This window comes from Trachurus trachurus (assembly GCF_905171665.1).
Source record: "Trachurus trachurus genome assembly, chromosome: 10".
Classification (NCBI taxonomy): domain Eukaryota; kingdom Metazoa; phylum Chordata; class Actinopteri; order Carangiformes; family Carangidae; genus Trachurus; species Trachurus trachurus.
The window spans coordinates 19,640,893-19,656,765 of NC_139894.1; positions in this window are offsets into that span (position 1 = coordinate 19,640,893).

A 15,873-nucleotide genomic window follows, 5' to 3' on the forward strand; every position below is an offset into this window, starting at 1 on the left:
CCAAAAGTTGTCCCTGACGTGTCTATCCAACAACCAGCCCGCGAAATGCAACACCCTCCCCTTTTCAGGAAAAAAAAACAAACTAAAATCCCCAGGTTTAAATAAGCAGAAAACACAATCTGCTTGCAGACTTAACCTCAAGCAGATGGTTAAGCTTCTCCAGAAATGATTACATTTCTGGAAAAGAAAAAAAATCACCACCACCAGTTCCATTGCTTTCCCCTTCTTTTTAATTAACGGAGTGAAGGATTAGTGTGCAGCTATCCGGGATCAACCGTTCTCCGACGGAAGAATACAAATGTTTTGTGATAAATAATCCCAAAGCACTCCGGCCGCGAGTCCCCCGGTGCCTGTTACATTAACATGCATTACACGGAGCATTAAGCCGGTCTCATCCGCCCCTATCGCCTCGCTCACCCCATTGTCCGACAGAGAGACTGCCATTAGTTTCTCCGAACTACCGCTCGACAACCACCTGGCCGTGACCCGGCACTCCGCTCCCTGAGGAGTTTGTCACAGGATGAAAAGTTGAGTAGGGGTGTTGACAAAGATGATTAGGTACCAATGGATGGATGAGTCTGCTTTTAATCTTTTAAAAAGAGGCACACGATTGATTTTATTCAAGTGTTTTCAGTTGACCAAGTATAGTCCTCGGTTTATTTACCCCACTGTGTGCTCGAGTGAGGGTGACCGAATCGAGTCTTGTGTTGTTGTTTTTTATTCTTGATCTTATGGCTCCATCTACCGGTTGCATGTGTGCATGTGCATGTGTCACTCGATGTAGTACGGCCTATGGTAATCTCAGTGACATGTCTCAGCAACAGGGAGTTGATAACAGATTGAGGGGGATACAGGAATTATACAACCATATTCTCTGTTGCTCAGTGTGATAGACACCGTTTAGAAAACGTTGTAAATCTTAACAAACATAATGACATTTGATTGATTCATCCAAGCGGTTGTCCCTTGAAAGCCATTGATTGAACACCACAGATACATGACTAGAGTATGATAAATCTGTGTATAATCCCAGAAGACCCATAGACATTAAGAATTTATACTTACTAAACATAAAATAAAAAAAAATGTCTCACCACCCACCAAATTCAAGGATGTATGAATTTGAACCTTCCAGAGGAAAGGGTTAGGTTTAAGGCTGACTGTGTTTCATCCTGTAATGTGTATGATAATCTAAAAACCTACAATCTGATACACAAACAATGAGAAATTAAAACTTGTGAATGAATCAATAAGTTAAAACATTTGGTTAAAGTGTGTTCCTGTAATTACTCTATGTAGGCTATATTTCAGTCTGGATTGATTAATATTAATAAACAGTATAAATATGTGATTGAGTGATTATTGGTGTTACCCAAAAGCCCTGTCAAATAAGTTAGTTTTCCCTTTGTTTCTATCAGAGGCTGTTATTCATTGTCTGCAATGGTTTGGTCGGTTTTCATGTGTGATCTTAGGGCGCCATCTACCGGATATTGATCGGCATAGCGATTACTGTCTTTGTAGAGCTGTCAATGTTTAATTCTGTGACTTCAGCTCCTGGGCGTTGTTTTCTACGTCGTCCCTCATCCGTTTATGAAAACATTCTTGTTTATATTCTGTCAATGAGTAAAGTCAAACAAACTAGTTAATTAGCAAATATCATTACTCATTCTGCTTTCCGGTGTGGGGTGGTGCAAGGAAGGTCTGCAGCCAGGTCCTCCGACCTACAGTATATAGACGATCAGCAATTCTCCCAGTGCTTCTAATTCATCTTCCTCTTATGTTATAGTAAATTATTATGGAATGGAATTCCAATCAGAGTGTACTTCACAGCTCTGTCAATAATGATTTATCAACAGAGATCTGATTTATGTGGTTAATGTCAGACGGATAATTTTGTCACTAAAAGTTATCTTAGGCTACAACCTATAACAGTGGATTTGGACCTATTTTCCCACTTGATCGCCAGAGCTGCCTCTCCTTCAAGTAATTTATTGTAAAGGCGAAGAGCTGGGAAAACCACAGGAAGACTAGATTAAAAACACTGTAAACATGTGGAGCCAAGACACAGTGCCCTCCTCTGGGTATAAACTTTTTAGTTTGAGTTTCTGTCTCCCTTGAAAATAACGTCCAGCAGGGGGTGGTGAAATGCAATGCGTCTAAAGTGTGAATCACAAGAACTTTAATAGAAATGTGTTTTCTTTTAATCCATTTATTTGAATATAGCACATTGTCACTATCTAAAAGTAATCTGTCCGTGTGTAAGAAACATCTGAGTAAGAAATAAACACCACTCACCACCACCTTTGGACCACTCGTGCACACGCAAATGTAGGCTAAAGAAATTCATATATTTGTTTATGTCTTTCAGCACAGTTTAATTCTCCACAGACATACAAACAAGAGACAAATACCTCTTGATCTTGATTTTACAAGTCTCTGGAAGTGTTACAGGCTACATTAGGAATAAACACCCTTATTTCAAAAACTACCCATAACGTGGTGATGATGATGGTGGAGGAGAGCAGTCACTGTAACACAACCCCCCACTGTTCAGTTACTGTAAGTTGAGATGACCATGGAGACCATGACATACGATTCACATAATTTTCATACTCAACATATAGCCTTTTGGTGATTAATAAAGTTTTTATTATTCTAATTGAATCGTGCCATTTTGATAGGGACAATGTCACCCCGTTTCTCCACTCAGTTTCCAGAGTTTCCTCTCCCCTTTCTCATTTGTCCGTATCTTGTTTGTGTGATAGGCTACTCTTTACCACGTTATTTAGAGCCTTAGAGTAGTGGGCGGTAGAAACCGAAAGAAAACATCGGACAGCGCCCGTGGTCGAACTCAGGAGCCCGCGGACTCGTTGAAACGACATTTGGAGATGAGAAGTAACCACTGAGCTAAACCGATGCGAGTGTCAAGGAAGACCAACTGAGTTATATAGTTACATGAGCAAACCACGGGACAGGCTAATGACTGATTTGTCCAGTCTGTTGTCTGAGTTCACTTCAGAAATAAGCAATGGCACCACGTGTCAAATAAAGAAAGACAGAGAAGTTTTACAAATAAACTGAACGGACTTCAGTGTAATGACGGAGAGCTGACGCGGCAGAATGACAGGTGCTTTGCTTCCTGAACAGGTAACAAACCACGTGTTGTAGTGACTCACACCCGAAGGCTTTGGTCTATTCAGTTTATTGACTTTATTGAGCGGTGATATTTTGTCCAGAATCAGCTTATTAGGTCCGCAAAAATCTTCAAAGAAGGGATTAAAAATGTGTCAAATATATTTTATTAGAGCACGTTGTTATTCAGTTACACATTTACAGCATACACATCTATGTGCGCAATGCATATCCATATGTGCAGTTAGGTGCTCTCTTTTTGTTTTCGTAGAACATATAGATGAAAGAACAGATATAAATGTAAGATACAAAATACAAATGAAGAAAAATAAACTAAAGTGAAAACAAAAAAACAAGTGACCTGTTGTCACGTTAACACAGAAAATCCACTAGAGGGAGCTAAAGACCAATAAACACGATCCAAAGTACAATTTTCACCTTCATCCATAGGCCTACATGTACTCTGTGCGTGCGTGTGTGTGTGTGTGTGTGTGTGTGTGTGTGTGTGTGTGTGTGTGTGTGTGTGTGTGTGTGTGTGTGTGTGTGTGTGTGTGTGTGTGTGTGTGTGTGTGTGTGTGTGTGTGTGAGAGAGAGAGAAATCTGGCAGGAGAAAATCTCCCTGGCTATTATGTATATGGCCCCAGAAGTTATTGTGATTGTTTAAGTGTGTGTGTGTGTGTGTGTGTGTGTGTGTGTGTGTGTGTGTGTGTGTGTGTGTGTGTGTGTGTGTGTGTGTGTGTGTGTGTGTGTGTGTGTGTGTGTGTGTGTGTGTGTGTGTGTGTGTGTGTGACGGAGAGAGAGCAAGAGAGGAGGGCTGAGTGAAGAGATAACAGAATACGGAGTTGTGATGAAGGAGAGTGTGACTTCCACCTGCAATTAGCTTCACTTCATCACTCTGCAGCATCGGTAATAGCCCGCTGACCTCTGTCCACTGTGTCACCACAATATCAGCCAGAGGAGAAAAACAGAAACAGAGAGATGTAAGGATGAGCGAAAAGGTGGGAGGTCATACCAGACGGAGAGATAAGTGCACAAAATCATGGGGGAGGAAGGCAGGTGAGAGGAGATAAGACAAGACAAAGAAAGAAAAAAGAAAAAAGAAAAAAGTTAAGATACACAGTAGCAGACCAAGTGTTGAAATGATAGGAAACTGAAGAGCAGGGATAGGGGAGAGGAGAGGGAGGAAAAAGAGGGAAAGAGAGAGAATAGAGGGTTTCGTCCACATGCTTCTCAGCTGTGTAAACTGAAGGTCTCTGCTGCTTCTCGGATTCCCTCGAAGAAGGGGGATATTTATAGGAGGCTGGCAGTGGCAGTGAATGGACCCTTGCTCTGTCACACCCACTAATATTATTATTATTACTTTATATGCGCAAAAATGGAAAATGTCAGCAACCTGAGAGGCCTGCAGAGACACTGCGTGCATGTACTGTGTCTCACACTCTGTCAGTGTGTGTGTCTGCTGCATGTATGTGTGTGTGTATCCTCATGTTCGTGAGAAAGTGTCTGTTGGTGAGACAGAGCATTTATATGAAATGGGTTAAAGAAAGAAGCATGAAGACAGAATTAAAGAAAGAACAGAAAAACAGGGACAAGTTGGCATGTATTGAGGGGTGTAACCTGATCTTCTGAACTTATTAGAGCTGTCAAAGAGTGAGAGAGAAAAGAGAGAGAGAGGGAGAGAAAGAGAGAGAGAGGTGGAGCAGGGCTAGACAGACACAGACATGAGCACATATTCCAGCTCCAGATTATAAGATTCCCGCAAGTTGCAGACGTGTTGAAACAGACTACACACACACACACACACACACACACTCACATTCACATGCACGCACAGACACTTACAGGCACACAAACTCACAGACACACTGGTCCACGTCCACCTGGTAACAGATGCAAACTCAGGCACACATGCAGAAACACAAACAGTCTGATAGACATAACAGACGTGCACGCGCATGCACACATGCTGGGAAGCGAGGAAATTCCAGAGGGAACAGGTGGGAGTGGCGATAGCAATCTATCAGGATGACTTTGATCTTTCCCATGCCTCTGTCACCACTGCTTAAATACACTGGATGGATCAGGCCAGCCGCCAATTAATCATTATGTGCACGCACACACCAAGATGTAATGACAGCAACGCACCAAGATACTCGCAAAGTAAAATTATAGTTGTGATGGAATGAGTGCACATCAGGTTGCAATGATGACAAGTTCAAATGCCTCCGAAGTTACGCAGTACTGACCGACTGTTTTCCTACCTACGCTTCCTTGTCTTCTTTCCAAAGTAAGGCACAGATAGAGCAACAGTGGCATCTCTATCTCTCTTTCAGTGCTGACTTCAGTGAGACAAAGCGATCTGAAGGGGGCAGTGTTGAGAGACGCTCCAGGGAGTTGAGCTGAGTTATACCTGAAATATTCCAAATAACATCATGGGAATGTTTGGTCTGGTAAAAAGAAACACAACAACAGTCACCATCACCAAGGTCAGTGCAGTCACATTTAATCATTTCAAGTTTATAATTTTTCATGATTGTCAACAAGATTATCTTTGATAAGATTGGAGGAGGAGGGGGGAAGAAAAACACAAGGAAGGAAGAGAAAAGGGAGACAGAGAGGAGGCAGAGACATGGCTCTGGCATGAACACAGTGTCTATTGAGGACACGAGTCAAAGTTCAAGTGTGTGTGTGTGTGTGTGTGTGTGTGTGTGTGTGTGTGTGTGTGTGTGTGTGTGTGTGTGTGTGTGTGTGTGTGTGTGTGTGTGTGTGTGTGTGTGTGTGTGTGTGTATGCAAGTGTGTGTGTATGCAAGTGTGCGTGTGTGTGTCTTCTGGGTGACCTGAACCTTAGGGCATATTAAACAAAATCATTCATCTCATCACAAGGAAGAAAATACCAGAACGTCCGTATTATCAGCCAAGAGTCTCTCTCTCTCTCTCTCCCTCTCCCTCTCTCTTCCCCTTTCTGTGTGTGTGTTGGCAAGTGCCAAGGCTGAGATGAGAGTGGAGAGCCCCTGCCTTAGGGGCCACATAGACAGTTGATTGACAAGCCACATGAACATGAATGTGCCTGTGTAACCCTCTCTCCCTCTACCAAATCCTTATAATCACACCACTTGTACTCTTTTGTCCACCCATCCCTACCCCACTTCCCCTCTTTCCTGCGCTCCTCATCCTCTACATCATTCGCCCCGCCATTCCTCCTTCCTCCTCCTCTCCTTTTGCCTCCAGGTCCTTTATTTTATTGGGAGGCGGGTTTATATTAATGACCCTCCCGGTAATTAGCTACTTTAAGGCATTAAAGTCATGAATGGAGACCTACCCATGAACAGGTTTGCACATAAACACATTGGTCAGTTCACAGAGTGTGCTGCATGGGCAGAACACGAGCAGCAATCGTGAAAACATGCAAGGAGGGAAAAAAAACTCAATCATGACGGAAACCGTTTGCAGAAATTATTCATTTCCCTCCTTTTTTATGTTTTCCTTGTGCTGACTGTACTCCCCTCCTTCTCCCCAGTCTCCCTCTTTCACTCTCACTCTTTCCCTTTTGCACATTCCACTCTGTTTTGCATATCTCTGACCCCCCCACCCCCCTCGCCTCCACCCCCAAACTATACCTCACCACTTTTAAAACAACTCTCCTTCCCTGTCTCCTTCTCTCTTTGTCTCTCTCTCTCTCTCGCTCCCTCTCTCCCTCTCTCCACCTCATTCCCGCCCTCCCCTCACTACCTGACAATGTGGCTCGATGCCCAATGAGTCACACCTCTGCTAAAATCATCAAAGATGGAGGGAGGGAGAGAGGGAGGGAGGGATGGGGGAGGAGGAGGAAAAGAAAGAAATCGTCAGGGAGAGAGAAAAAGCAGGAGCGTATGACAGAGAAAAATATAGAAAATAAAAATGGGAGGAGAGAAAGTTAGAGAGGCAGAAAGAGGGAGCCTCCGGGGAGAGAAAAGAGCATAGAGTGCATTTAACTTTTTGACTCCAGTAGTCAGTGTGTGCTTGTCAGTAACAGTTAGCCAGCAGACAACAACACTTTCCACACACTGCTTAGGCACACACATGCATGTTCAAATACACACGCACACACAGCCATACACAAACATAGTCACACAATGACATCGTGCATAAGCCCACCTGCATGCTCTGCAGGCACACACACATATACATACACACACACATGCACATACAGCAATCAGACATGCAAACAAACCAGAGTAGAAAGTGTGGCTGCAGCCCTGCCTCTCTACATCAGCCTCCCCCACCCTCTCTTGCCGTTGCCCTTGGATACCACACAAACACTCCCTGTTGGGCAACACTGGGAGTCAGGAGAGGACGTACATGGGTCACACACCTCCCCAAGCGCCACGAGTTTGAAAGCAGTTGTATGTGTGAATGTGTGTGAGTGTGTTTGCGCGTTTTGTGCATATGTTTCAGTCGTGAGTAGAGCTGTTTTTGCACAACCAGTTTTTCCATCTGAAATGTGCCTGCGCACAACAAACAAGTGAAAGCAGTGCTCGTTTCCAAGATGCTGCATGAAATATGTGTGATGAATATCACGTAGGAGTGTGTGTGTGTGAACTGTCCAAGAAACAAGGGATAGAGGAGGAGAAAGAGATAGACAAACTGTGCAGATGCAAAAAAGCTGCTGTGACAAATATCCACGGCACTAAATCTCAAAATCAATAAGTTAAAGGCAGGAAGGACAAGTATTGTTTACTACAGTGACTCTGCCTTGTCCTCTAATGTTACTCATGACGACCCTTATCCCTGAAGTGTGACCTTGGCTTGCTTGTCACAGTGGGGGCGCAGACTTTAACGAGGCTTGTGTTTTATGAACCCCGAGGGATCCGAGCAAGCTGTGTGGATGTTGCTGCATGCCACGTGCCTGTCATCATTCAGCAGTGTTGTTTCTGAACATCTCTGCGCCTCAGTCAAACAAGCTTATGCCTCTGACAGACAGGCTTTACTCTTTTTTGCCGTTGAATCGATAAGTCTGTTGAACGGTAAATCAATCAGTCCATCAATCAATTGGTTTTTCTGTCTTGAAGATCCTCAGGTTGGCTTATCACCATGTCCAGATGGGAGGTGATCCAAGTCCTTTTCCCTTTATCTTGGGTTTTGCACCGAGAGATTTGTTTTGATTTTAAGAAAACTGAAAGACTGCAGCTGAAGAACCTCTACAAATGGCACATCTATTCTGCTTTGATGGGGTCAATCCTAACTGAAGCCCCAGGCTTAGGAAGCGGAACAGGCCTTTACCCATAGCTGTAATGTTTTTAAAGCCATACCAGCCAGCCACAAAGCTCCTTTTGCCCTTTGTACAGAACACACCAGACAAAACCTTGGAAGCCATCCACTGCAAAGCACATTCCCAAAGTATTTCTTTTTTCTTCTTTTTACAAGTGTGGGATGGGGTCGAACAACAATTACGGTAAAATGTGACTAATATGTCACAGACATACTGGTGTGTTTTTTTCTGACCTACTCTTTCTTTTTTTCCCCTTTTCCATCCATCCTCTTCTCTCTTCTTGAGAATTCTTCCCTTTCACTTCAAACCCCTGTAATTACAAACAAAAGCGCTGACTCTTCTCCAGCTGAAACAATGATAATGATGGAGAGTAGTAAGCGTGTGTGTGTGTGCGTGTGTGTCTTCATCAAAGCGGTGTTGACGTTGATGGGTGTAGAGAAATGTGTGGAGGACAGCGAGGATTAACACAATCTGGGCACGAAGCCCCACAACTGAGAGAATGGTGTGTCTGTGTGTGTATGTGTGTACATATGTTGACTCTGTCTTGATAGCAACGATCCAACACACAGCTGCTCTCTGAGCTTGGCATTCAAATGAGGCAAACAGACACTTGGAGCAAATGGAATACAGACAGAGGCGGTGACAACACAGACAGATAGAAGAGATTTGAGCAGCAGCACACTCGAGAGCAGGTTGCACTTATACTTTGGCTGAAAATGTTGTACATAATGCAACAGTGACATGCATTTATATGTATATATAAATGTATATATGTAGAGGGAGAGAGAGAGTCTGTGACGTGACGTGATTGTGGTTATCATACCTCATCTTTGGAGATTGTTTGACACAACTTGCTTTTTTCTGGTCTCTGAACCTCACGCTCTCATGCCAGAACTCCGAGGTGCGGCTGAACATTAGGTACAACTACTCAGTGTATGTTGCTGTAGTATCTAGGCCACATGTATGCATGGTTGCGAGGTAGAGAGAGTGTACTGCCTGGTTGTGTTTGGAGCGGGCCCAGGCCAGAGGAGCTCAAAGCACTGAATGTCATCATCAGAGCTGTCGGAGAGCCAAGCAGTAATCACACCCAGATCACCTACACGCTCACGCCAACTTACAACACCAGTTACCCCAGAGTGGTGTGTGTGTGTGTTTATGTATGTGTGTGTCTGTCTAAAAAAAAAAAAGGGGGGGGGGGGCACTGATTGAGAGAGAGAAAGAAAACAAAAGACAAGAAGTATATGTGCATGCGGCAAGTACGCATCCTGTGTTACCGTAAAAAGTGTGTGCGCAGAGACAAGCATGTGGTCATAGTGTGAGTTGAGTGAAGGCTTTGAATGTGTGCACTGGAGAAGAGGGTGTATTTTTTCTCTCCTCTTTCTTCCTCCCTCTCTCCATGTCAGTCTTATATCCCACCCCTCTATTTTCCATTTTTACATGCAGCTCCAGATGTGAAGGCAGTGAAATATTAAATTACAGAAATGGGCTTGTTTCTGCACTTCGGCTATATCAAAAACAACTCAGCCTCGGCTCTCTCATGACCTGACACACACACACACACACACACACACACACACACACACACACACACACACACACACACACACACACACACACACACACACACACACACACACACACACACACACACACACACATTTTCTCACATCACATTTCAAACAGCATATGACCATTCACTACAGGTGAAAGGAGCAGAGTACTATAATACTTACTGAGTGTGGTAAGTTGTCTTTTTCAATATTCTTTAAGTCAGTGGTTTGATTACTTGTTCAGACATTTTTTTATTATCAAAATTAATGTGAAATTTAGAATACACACTATCTATACTTACAGTGAAACAGCCAGTACATGGTCTTGGAGCTGATGCAGAGGTACCTAGAAGTGCACTCCAAGAAAACTGTTATTACACTGACTGACCAACGGACCATTTCACAGTTGCTAATATAAACATTGTAAAAGAGTCCATATTTATTTCATTTTGTAGTTTTTGCTCAGTAGGTGATAGCAAATAAAATAGGATCTGAGGTGAGCTATAGCTAAGAAAGTAAGGGTATTTTATTGAAACAAGTTATGTGTCTATCCACTGTGATAATTAAAAACCAAGCCTATTTTCTAGGCCTTTTCTCGAAAATTGCATATCCATAATAAAAATGAGTATATCTCTGCAACCACAAGGTCTATTTGAATACTTTTGGTGTCAAAGGGAAAAAAAATAGAAATTGCTGAGATGTGTAAATTCCAGTATATGTGTTACTGGTGAAGAGTAAATGAACATGACACACAGCAAAAATTTAATAAATTTAACGTTAGCCTAAAAAAAATAAATCATATTTTGGATGAGTATCCTTCAAAATGATGCTACTAAAGCTCAAAACCTCTATCAAATGATTGTAAAATGTATGAAGATTATCTCTGCAGTGGTTGATTCGGATAAAGTGAAGCAGTACAAAATTATTGAGATTTTACTGCAAAATATTCAGGCGAGCTTTCCAAAATATCAATTTTTGGCACAGCTTGGAACCACCTGCCACTATAAACCATTGTTTAATCTTTATTTTCACACAATTTGCATAAACTAACTGAAAAAGAATCAACCGGGACTAAATAACAACTCCTTTCTAGGCCCTCTGTGTCCCTCTGCGTAAAGCTGCACTGGCCTGCTGCAGTTAGGCCTGGCTCTATCTCTGCAGCGGATTGGTTGATTCGAGTGCTTGACCTTTGAACCGTTAGAGCCAATAGAAACCCTGAAATGTGTGGCGTGCAGGCTGTTGTGTGCGGTGCTCGTAAAGGTTCCCCCGGCTCCTAAAGCCCGTCCGGACCGATTTAGATGTAGCCTAACACCGGCCAAAGTTCAAACTGGATATATTGTGGATTTACCACTATGGGATTTACCCATAAAACAAACTTTTCACAGCAAAACAGCAAAGGTAAGAGGAAATTTACAACCATGTTTTGGCCAAGCAGTGTCTGTGTTTGCTCGACTTTGCTCGCTTTTGGCTTCTCTCTCTGCCGTGCTTCTGTGTAGCCGCGGGTGCTAACTTAGCCTACAGTGTATGTCATAGACAGTAAATAGAGTATCTTTGCTTGTATCGTTCCAATCTTTGTAGCCGGCTCTTTCATATGAGTGGTAGCTGATGTGTTTTGCATAATGTAGCCTACAGTAGTATAGGCTACGAGCCAGAAATGTGGCGACTGGGTCCACACAGAGGTGCTTCATGAAGTTTGATGTTTAGTTGTTTATTTGAGTAGTGTTTGGGCTGTGTTTGGGTCATAAAAACATGGGTTTTACACGTTGTAGCCCAGCTTCTGCTGTTTAATTTGATGTAAAATATGACTATATTCTTTCATAATTAGTGCTGTAGATGCTCTGTGGTTGTTCTGTATGTCTGCCAGTCCCCCAAATGGGGGACTTTGGGGTATAGCAGGTTTGAAATTAAGTCCTAAAGATAATCATATTTAGAGGATGAGTATTGTTAACTGTGTTTGTTACAGTCATTTATGATGGTTGCCCTTTGGGTCATCTATTTAGCTTCACCTTGATCCACACATTGCCTGAAACTGGAGAATAAACCCAAAGCCAAGCTTCAAAGTTTACCTTAATAAACACAATGATCATTCAAGACTACATTTTGTTAAAGTAAAATCAGAATGTAGTAGCTACTGGAGAGGATGTGTATTTCAACAAAACTATTCTTTCCTTTTGACATCAGTGAAAGTGAATGTATGTAAATGTTTGCTGGATCTAAATGTAATGATTAGATTACGCATAAGATGGGTGTTGTTTTTACACAGAAAAACAGGTGGTAGTGAAATAGCATTTAGTGGAAATCACTGATTCACTGGCCTTTTTATTAGGTGTACCTGCAAGTGTTAATTCAATTATGTTTCTTAGTTAGCGGTAGAGAATTTGCAACACACCTCGACGTAATGAAGTCCACATTATACTGAGAGGTGTTCCTCATGTTTTGTCCATCACATTTACATCCACGAAGGAGGCAAATGTTAGAAATACTTCTGAATATGATCAAGTCCATTACAACACATCATTAACTATGACCTCAGTGCGAAAACATATAATTGAATTAACAAATCTTTGACAGTTTCAATGCAAACTGAACATTATGGGCATCATAAAAGAAAATTTTATGCTATAAAAGTTTTATTGGATTGCATTAGATTCGACAGATGTGCCTAATGAAGGGGCCACTGAGCATAAGCTTGTTTATTTGAGAAGTGAAGTTACTTTTTACTTTCACGTATTATAGCAGCCATTCTATTCAATGTGATTTTAGCAAAAGACATAAAGGCAAAAAGAGTTTTTACACCAACCGTATAAATTATAATTTTGTTATCCTCCTTAAGTTTTACACAAGTAGGATATTTTTGAAAAACAAGCTAACAAAAAAAACAAATGCATGCATAAAGATATACAGACACTCACAGTATCCGTTCTTGTGGAGTTTTTGTTGAAAAAAGATGAAAATCATGGAATATATTACCAATCTTACTAAAATAAGAATGTGGAAAAGAAACTGTACTGAGCGAGGTGAATATAACTCATAACTGTGGCACAAACAATGAAAATAATAATTAGTGATACAAGCTCCTATTCTCAGAGAACTGAATGATTTAATGGAACAGAATGTGATGATGAAATCTCAGACTGTGACATCACAAGCTCCTTTGAGTGTTATGATAAGTCCAAGGACTGGCTTATGTAAGGAATATGCTTGAGTCAGTGTACCCCTCAATATAACCACATAAATTGTTTTATGAGAATACGTTTGGTGATTATTGCTGCACCTAAACCAAATGACGAGTGTTGGGCCCTTACCAGATATTAAATAATGACCACTGGTGGCTTCATATAAATGGGTTCAAAGACAGAGAAAAAAGAGCTAATGCTGCAAACATAGTTAAACATTTCTGTTTGAGAAAATAAAGAACTTAAAATGAAATAAGACAGGTTCAAAAGAGAACAAATGAACAAACCTACAAATTGGAGTTAAGATTTATAATTTAACACTGATCATTCAATAGACAACACACTATCTTTGTATCACAGACACAAATATGACATCAGAGGCTAACATAGCATTACTAGAATGCATACATTTACGGCAGGCCCCCAAAAATCTACACTCTCCTTCTGCGCATATTGTTCTGAAAGTGTAGCCCCCTGCTCACCTCGTCCATAAACCCTGAGCTATCCCGGGGATACACATGACTTACTGATTGAGTGTGGACAACCTGATAGCAGTTTAGGATCACAGTAGAGTTAACACACTGCCAAATGCCATGCAATGAGCACCTCAACAGAGGACAGATGAGAGTAACATGTGAGCATATGCTGGGCGTGTGTATGTCTGCGCATAGTATATGAGAGGGGTGAGTGTGAAATGTGTGTGTATCTTGTGTGTGTGTATGTGTGTGAGGGCTACCCTGCTCAGGGTATTGACTGAATTGTTTCCACATGTGTCTTAACGCAGAGTTCTGGGCGGGTTTGGAGGACAAGGGAGGGAGGGGGGCTGCTATAGTTGGTGAGGGGGGGGGGGGGTTGGGGGGTCAGGTTTCATAGCACCATGCAGCACATCTGGGCTGCGAGAGCAGAATTAGAGTTCCCACGACTGAAAACACATAGCCTACACACACTCACATGCATCTGCACACACCTTGATAAACCATGAATGATACACAAACATCTGTGATGTGAAAGCAACGAGCATGTGCACATCCAGCACCACACACACACAAACACACACACACACTCCAACACAGAATGCACATGCAGAAGTTACCACACACATTGTACAACTGGCTACACAGTTCCTCATATTTGTTATGCAAGTGCTGCTTATTGTATCACGCTCTGTTGCTTTTTAACCCCGGTCTCTCCTCTTCCTACCACACACACACATTCTCTCTCATGCATGCCCGCACACACATACACACGTATACACAAAAACACACAACATACACTCTTAACACCACTTCTTCCCTGGCACAGCTGTCCCAAATGCTGCGGGCACACGGGCGTTTCACTGGCACGACACATGGAAGGAAAATCTGAATGTGTTCTCACTAATCATTCCCCTATTCCACTCAGAGAGAGAGAGAGAGGGGGAGAGAAAGAGGGGGAGAGAGACACAGAGACGGAGTGAGAGAGATGAGGATGGACAAGCACAAGGACTGGACGACCTGTATAGCAGGTGTTGAAAGGTGAGGAAACAGGGGACAATGTGAGTGTCAAAGCAAAAAGCTCGACAAGAAAGAGAGAGTGACAGAGTGGGATAAAAGCAGGTTAGAGGTGAATGGATAGGGAGAGCGGGTGAGAGAGAGAGAAAGACAGAGTGAGATGGGATAAATGGGGGCATGCCAGTTCCATAAATGTTTAATTGCCAGCAGGTTTATTCATGTTAAGAGAGAGAGAGAGGGAGCAGAAGAAAGAGAGCGCTTAAACAGTACAAAATCTGTCTAGAGCCCCCAAATCTAATTTACACAACAAACAGAGAGAGGAGAGAAGAGAGGGCAAAAACGGAGGGGAAGAGAAGCGGGGGGTGGGGGGGGGGAGAAAAGGAGAGGGAGAAAAATGCTAATTGGCTACAGTTGGGCATGTCTGGCCTGAGATGAAAGAGGAAGAGGACAGAGAATGAGGGAGCAGGAGGGAGGGATGAGAGAGCAGAGAGAGGAGTGAAGGAGTCAAGGAAGAGCGTGGACTACACAGACAGATGGATGGATGAATGAATGGTTGGATGGATGAATGGGTGGATGGGAATGCACATGGGTGAAAGAGGTTCATCCGTAGTTTATATCACGTAACGTACCCCAGCCATAACTGCTGTTTTCTTTCTTTTACCATCCTACCCCCCCCCCCACCCCACCCCACCCCACCCCACACAACTGTTACTCAAGTCTGTGGTTTTCTATCCCAAAGACAATGGAATGAATGAAGTCAGACTAAGCATTAGTAATACCTTTTCATTTACATAGATAACCACAGAGAAACATCATCAGTGTTGAGACTTGTTAATACTATAGCTGGTGGCCATTTAAATATGCAGGAATACGTGATAAAACATGCCACTATCTGCCTACATAGTTCACTGATTCTTTTGAATAACTTTTTTCTTTAAAAAAAGGGAAACCCAGTTCAAATGTCAGTGCTGCGATGGGGGTAACACATGACTGACATTTGGTCAGCAGCTACTGGTTGTTTGGCGAACCATTAAAACGGATGAGAGGACAGTGCAGTGCTGCATGGTGTCATATTTCTCTATTCCAGCCCTATTTACACTGCAGCTGCATTTCTCCATCCGTAGGATGCATGGACTTTGAATGGAATCCACAAATGAGTCAGAGTGGACTTTCCCAGCTGTGCAGAGGTTTGGCGATGTCTGCTGTACTGGTGCAGGGATACTGGAAGTGTTTTGGCTTGGAGAGTCCTTCCTGAATTGAAAAAACTCGTAACCTC